We start from the raw sequence: 6485 nt of genomic DNA on the forward strand, positions 1-6485 counted from the left end.
AAGGGGTTTAAACAATTTGTTGTAGAATATACAAGTGCTGTCCCTCCTGGCCTGCCCCTGCCCCTGCCTTCCTTTTGTTCTTAAAAGCGCACAACTAAAGCTGTTTCCTTTGCTCTTCTGTTCCTTCCCAGGCAGAACCGGCTTCAGGTTGCAGTTGCCCCTGTGTTTTCCTGGCACTCTGAAGCCACAACATCCCTCAGCTGTTTCTCCTCCTGCAGGTGGGCCATCTGCCCCTTTCCCCTGGAAGAGCAGGGAGCGATCTCGCAGCGAGGGTGCTGAGGCCCAGGGGCCACTAGTTGTTTCAGGGCAGGTAGGTAGAGGAGCTGCTGTGTTTGAAAAGAAGGGGGAAGGGAGCATATCAGCCCCTGCTTGTTTCTTCCCAGCCTGGTACAAGAGCAGTAGGCGGGAGCCTTCTCTGCTCCCTCCTCTCCTGCGAAAACGGAGATTTTTCAGAAACAGGAGCTGGCTCCTGGGCTGCCTGGAGGCCTCAGCAACTCTAGGAGGACGAGCGGAGGAGGAGCAGAAGGGCCCACATGAGCCTCTGATGCAGAGATCCAGGAATCCTGAGCACGCACCACCACCTCTCCTGCGGTGCCCGAGACTTTGCTTCATCCGTTGTTCTAGAGATGGACGTGGACACTCGTGCATCTTGCCAGAGCCTGCCCTATTCTGGAAGTGCTGGTCTGTATACCTCAGTCACTGTTACTTGATTACTAATTGCCCTTTTGGAGGAGGGTGGGGTGTGAGCACACTTCTTCTGTGGCCACAGGGGTCAGGACAAGGAGATCTAGCTTGGAGATCAGGAAAAGCTTTCTCTGTGCAGGTGGTTCAGCATTGGGCCAGCTGCCTGGAGGAGTGGCATCTCCATTGCTGGAAGTTTTAAAGAACAGGTTAGAAAGAAAGATACTTCCCTAGGGTGTTTTTTTGGGGCAGGGATCCTGCCATGAGCAGGGGGTTGTCCTGGATGCGGCCTCGTGAGGTCACTCTGGGAGTCTCGGTAGATCACAGACTTATTGAGGTGTCGTGTGGTGCAGCTGCACAAAAGGCAAATGTGGTCTTGAGCGTCAGTAGGAGCATCAGATACAAGAGACGGGAGGCAATAGTGCCTCTCTACGTGGCACTTGTTAGGCCCCATCTAGGGCATTGTGTGCAGTTCTGGGCTCCACATTTTAAAAAGGACGTGGAGAAGTTAGGAAGAGGCTCCAGAGGTAGGTGACAAAAATGATGATGAAGAGCTTGGAAAGCAAGTCATACGAGGAAGGGCTAAAGGAGCTGAGCACGTTTAGCTTGCAGAAAAGGTGCTGAAGAGAGGACAGGGCAGCAGTCTTCAGATATTTCAAGGGTTGCCATAAAGAAGAGGGAAAACACCATTTCTCTCTTACTGCGGGGAATAGCACAGACACAGCTGCCGAGAACATCTGAGAGAGACTGAACAGCAGAGGCAGAAAGGTGATGAGCATAGCTAGCAGCGATGGGAGTAGAATTCCACATAAAAAAAATCTGAGAGCCTGGAAACCTGTCTTTGGGGAGGGTGTGTAATAGAAAGGCATGCCAGTCCCATCCTCTGTCCATCCTGTAACATGAAAACAAGGGACCACTCAATGACATTAGAAAAGTAAAAATTTAGGGTGAAAATGGGAGTAATCAAGGTGCTTGCTTTAGCAGGATGTTTCTGAGAAGAGTACTATGTAAAAGGCTTGTGTTCTTAAAATAATTATTCTGGGATCATCCAGAGAGTCTGGAGCACTGCTGTCAAGCCCCACTTTCCACAGACTCCTAGAACAGTAGGGCTGGAATCGCAGAATCGCGGGCCTCCTTGGGTCCAAACCCCTGCCCGAGGCAGGGTCATCCCTATCCAACCCCATTACCTAACCTCTGCTACAGCCAGGCCCAACACAATGCCAGACATAACCCAAACCTGCCACAGGGAAAGCAGGGGGCCCCTGGCAGCCAGCATCCTGCTTCTGTAAAGGTTCTTGAAAAACACTCGGATCCCAGGCAGAGGCTGTGTTCCCCACCAACGAGGGAGGCAAACCTCCCCGGTCCAGTCTCTCTGCGGCGACTGGTATGACTCTGATCAAGGGGGCAGACCTCAAGGTAACCTGCAGCATCCTCTGAGAACACTTTCATGCTGAAGCCACGGTGTGACATAGGGGCAGTTTTCTACAGCTACAGTCTGGCTCTGCTCCTCGGGCATGCAGATGATGGGTACTGCAGCTGCTGGATATGTTTCAAGGCAGAAGGGCCAGTAACTTCCTTCCTCCTCTGCAAATACAGCAAGCAGATGCCTGCAGTGCTGCACTGGGGCCCGGCCATCGGTTGTTCTGTTATCTGCCGACTGATCAGTTGCTTCGGAGGCATTTCTCGAAGACACGCTAGTTGGGTTTCTAAATCCTGCAGACCTGTCCCAGAGATCCCTTTGCTCCCAAGGTTCCTCCGCTCTTTCTGTGGTCATTTCCTTCCCCTGCTCTCACCCAGAGAGGCTGCTGGAAGGTCTCTGGCTTCCACTCCAGCGCTTTCCAGTCCTGTCTCCCTGTTCCCTCGATGTCAAGCTAGCATGTCCCAAGTGCCTATCTCCACTTGGGCACTGACTTCCCTTTACCCAGGCTGGATGATTATTTTGGCTTGGGGGCTACTTCAGGAATGGTGGCAAGCTGGTGGGGAGGAGGGGTGGGGGTGAAAGGGTGCTGACCTGGTGTAGTTGGGGGGGTGGCGGGGGGGATGCTGACCTGGCTTTGTTGGCGGGGATGCTGACCTGGCTTGCTTGGCTTGGCTTGGCAGGGCAGGGCAGAGGGGGCAGGGAATTGATCCTACTTGGCCCGGTCCCATCTGTCCCACACCTACTGGTGGGGGGGTACCAAATGGAGCGGGCAGACGGGCATGGTCTCTATGGCGACCGGCCCAGATCCCTGCGGCCCAGACACAATCCCTTGGCAGGCTGGATCTGGCCCGTAGGCCATATTTTATCGGCCCCTGCCCTTACCACATTGCCTGCTGCCCTGCGTCCTGAAGAGTGTGTGTGTGTGCACGCGCACATAACCTCTGGAGCAGGATATTTCTGAGACAAAAGTACGCCTTAATGAGGCCAAAAAAGGAGCTGCGGCATTGGAGGGAGAAATATCAACCTCCCGTGAAGCTGACCGTGTTAAAACTGTCGATGTTTGCTGTCATCAGGCTTCAGCAGTTAAGGTAATTTTTTGCTGGGGGCAGGTGACGTGTCTCCTGCTACTCTGGGTGCTGCTCCCATCCTAGGAGCCTGGCTACCCCGCTCCACGTCGCTGATCTGATTTTGGGCTGAACTCCCCCTGCAGACTCTGGGCTGTGTGGAAATTACTGGTTTCCTCTATTTTATTTTTATATGCTGAAGCTTCCTCCTCCGATTGTCTGGAACCTTATCAGAGCAAAAATGTTCATCTGCCTTGGGACTGGCTGCTTATTTTTCTTTTCCAGGCACATCTGTGTATCACAGAGACTGCTCTTCCCTCCCGGTTACAACAGACGTAGAATTCTGCCAGAAAGGGCACCCGGGCAGAAGGAGAAACGAGCACGCTGCAAAATCAGGATCTCACTTCCACTTCTCAATCAATCCCAAGTAGAGCGCGGCAGGTGATGGTGTGGCAGAGCCTCCTGCACCCCATGCCTGGGGGGATGAGGGCTTCCACCTGCCTCAACAAGGAGGTTTCCCCGCACTGCTGGTCACGCTTCTTCCCCTAGCCCCCTCCCTCAGTTCCCCTGGGGTTTGTGTGTGTTTGTCTAATTTGAATGGTTGCATAAATCTATATCCATACAACTCTGCTTCATTTAGAGCGTGCAATCTTTTGAGCCCTGTCTCGGGTGGATTTTTGTGGAGCAGCTCCATTCTTCTGGGTGCTATATAATGTATATATGTATATAATAGCCAGTAACCAGAGCACTATAATCCCCTCTCTAGGGGAGCCACTGATACTCCTGCTGACAACTTCTTCACCCAATAAACCTCTGTTTATAAAAGGATGCTGCCTGTTCTGTCATGATACCATGCATATTCCCTGTAAACATCTCGTCTGCCCCTTTTGATGTTAGTCTACCTGAGAGAGTCAGTTATCTCTACAGAGTAATTATTTAGCTGCATATGGTTTAAGGAATGAATAAAGATTTTACATGAAGGCAAAGACCCTGCGGCATCCAGAATTAAATCACAGCTTATGGCCAGAGTCCTACCCTGCATTTACACATTTTTAAAGCCAGAAGGGATTTCTCTGGTCCTCCACTTGTCTCATCACACAGGCCATAGGACTTCCCAGAATTAATTCCTGCTTGTCACGTGGGCTGGGTTCATGTTTGCACTGCATCAGATCTTTCTGGAAAACTGTTGGTCTTGATTTTTTCTAATTGTCAGAAGTAGAGAATCCATCACAACAGTTGCTAAGTTTTTTTCCACCTTCACAGTTAACATTTGTTAAGCTCCAACTTTAGCCATTAACCTAGTTTAAATTTATTTGTTACTATCAAGTTTCTGTTTCTTCTGCATGTACTTGTAGACTATGATCCTGTCACCACTAACTCTTGTCTTTGATAAGGAGTTCAGTCTGTTTAGCTTAAGTCTTTTGCTAGAGGACATGTTTTCCTATCCCCTGTTCACTTGTGGACCTCTCTTTGCAATCGTCTCAGTTTTGTCACCAACTTCCTTGAATCTGATAGCAGCTTGTAATCCATTTCATATGCTGTGTTGATTTTGTATCGTTCTAGTTTGACGACAGCAGAGAGATCATGTGGTATGAAGTCAAATGCCTTGCATCGCCATGCATTACTATTACTTTTACAGCCAAACTTTAGTTTTTATAAAAAATATCAAGTTAATTAGTCTGATCTGTTTTCCATGAGCCTATGTCGATTGACATTCATTTTATTCCCCTCCTTCAATTTGTTATTAATCGTGTCCCATGTTACTTGTTCCGTAACTTTGCCCAGGAATGATGTCAGGGTGGTAGGCCTACAGCTACAAGTCCTCTTGTTGATCTTTTTTAAATATTGCCATATGAGCTTTCTTCAGTTATTCTGGCATTTCCCCAATGTTCCAAGATTCGTTGAAAATCAGCTTTGACCCCAAAGAGGTGCAGGCCAGCTCTTACAAACTCTCAGCCGCACGTTATCTTACACAAACACGATCAACTTTAACAGCAGCTGTTTGGCATTCTCCTGAGTTACTTTGTGTGGCAGTATGTTATCCATGACGCTCAGGATTGGAGTCAAAGACTCGGGAGGTGTCTCATGCTCCAACATTCCTGCAGTGATGTTGAATATTCCTACAGGATGTCCAACAATGTTGTATAATCCCATTAATTTATATGTCAAGCTCTATCTTAAAATGAATTGCTTCCATTTTAAAATCATCTTTGTTTCAGTATCTCTACTTTCAGAATGGAAATTACTTTGTCATATAAGAATTATATATATTTGCAAACATGCAACATAATTTTTTAGTGAATATTCTATTTCTACTATGTTATTACTAACATGTCCATATAATGGGTCAATATGATAGGATTATTTTTCTTGTTGATATACTTTTAAAAACTCCAAATTTGTAGCCTCTTTTTGTCTTCTTTTTACTTCCCTTACCAATTTCCTCACTTCCTTCTCTCTAGCTGGTATTCATGGCTACTAGCTTCCTGGTTGCCAACTTCCTCTTTTTTTGTATTTGTTAAATATATATTTTACTGCTGCTTTTACTTGCATGCTAAGCCAACCCTGTTTCTAGCCAGCATGGTCTCTCTGGACTGTGGGACTGACTTTGGGCACCTTCTACAATATCCTTAGACAGTTGGTGTGATTATCATTCAGATTTGTCTGTTTTAATTCTTCCACAAAATTTCTTCAGTTCATACTTGTGTTTGATGTTGTGAAATTGGCCCTTTAAAACGCCTTGTTACCTATATTACTGGTTTGGACTTATTCTGTTTGCACATAATAAATGTAATCGAGTCTTGACCAGCTGTACATAAGCAACAAGTAAGATTTAGTTCTGACGGCAGGTCCTCTTATCCGTCATCATAAAGACAGATTACAGATTCCCTTCCTGTTGGGTGCAGCGCTTGATAAGTTAGAAATTCTAATCTGCAGTTTTTAGAAGTTTAAGTGTTGGCAGCTGGACCAGAGTCCCAGCACAGAATCATAGAAATTAGGGTTGGAAGGAGGTCATCTAGTCCAGCCCCAACTAGATCATCCCAGCCAAAGCTTTGTCTAGCCAGATCTTAAAAGCCTCCAAGGATGGCGACTCCACCACCGCTCTGGGTAACCTGTCCTAGTGCTTCACTACCCAACTGCTGAGAATCTTTTTCCTAATATCTAATCTAAACTTCCCTTGCTGCAACTTGAGCCTGTTGCTCCTTGTCATCTGCTGCCACTCAGAGCAGTCCAGCTCCATCCTCTTTGCACCCCCCCGCAGGGAGCTGAAGGCTGCTGTGTGTCTCACACTGAAATCCCCAGGAATAGCCAGCTGTTTT

The sequence above is a fragment of the Alligator sinensis genome, unplaced genomic scaffold (assembly GCF_000455745.1).
Source record: "Alligator sinensis unplaced genomic scaffold, ASM45574v1 scaffold683_1, whole genome shotgun sequence".
Lineage (NCBI taxonomy): Eukaryota > Metazoa > Chordata > Crocodylia > Alligatoridae > Alligator > Alligator sinensis.